The sequence below is a fragment of the Sinocyclocheilus rhinocerous genome, unplaced genomic scaffold (assembly GCF_001515625.1).
Source record: "Sinocyclocheilus rhinocerous isolate Xijiao unplaced genomic scaffold, SAMN03320098_v1.1 scaffold1425, whole genome shotgun sequence".
Classification (NCBI taxonomy): domain Eukaryota; kingdom Metazoa; phylum Chordata; class Actinopteri; order Cypriniformes; family Cyprinidae; genus Sinocyclocheilus; species Sinocyclocheilus rhinocerous.
The window spans coordinates 87,956-88,437 of record NW_015627571.1 but is presented as its reverse complement, the minus strand read 5'-3'; the positions used below and the strand labels follow the sequence as shown (position 1 = coordinate 88,437).

Here is a 482-nt window from a genome sequence, read left to right as displayed (position 1 = left end):
ACACACACACACGTTTACTTAGCTATCTAAATGGGGACATTCCATAGGTGTAATGGTTTTTATACTGTACAATCTGTATGTGCTATTGCCCTACACCAACCCTACCCCTAGACCTACCCCTTACAGGAAACTTTGTGCATTTTTACAATTTAAAATAAACGTTGTTTACTTTATTTTTTTTACAAGTTTTACAAATGAGGACGTCCCCAAAGGGAGGTTTTTGGAGATTTTGTCAGGTTTAGCTCACTTTTGGGTACAAATTTGTCCCCAAAATATGGTTAAGTAGGTATACACACACACACACACACACACACACACACGCATGCACACACTCGCACATGCACGCACACACTCACTCGCACACACACACTCACTCGCACACACACACACTCGCACACACATGCACACACTCACTCACACAAACACAAACACTCACTCACTCACACACACACTCACACACACACACACACACACACACACAC

The 482-nt window shown here is 42.7% G+C and overlaps 1 pseudogene; it reads left to right on the top strand.

Moving 5' to 3' along the window:
- Positions 1 to 482, top strand: part of LOC107731235 (NF-X1-type zinc finger protein NFXL1-like) — a 26,276-nt pseudogene that overhangs the window by 20,165 nt on the left and 5,629 nt on the right.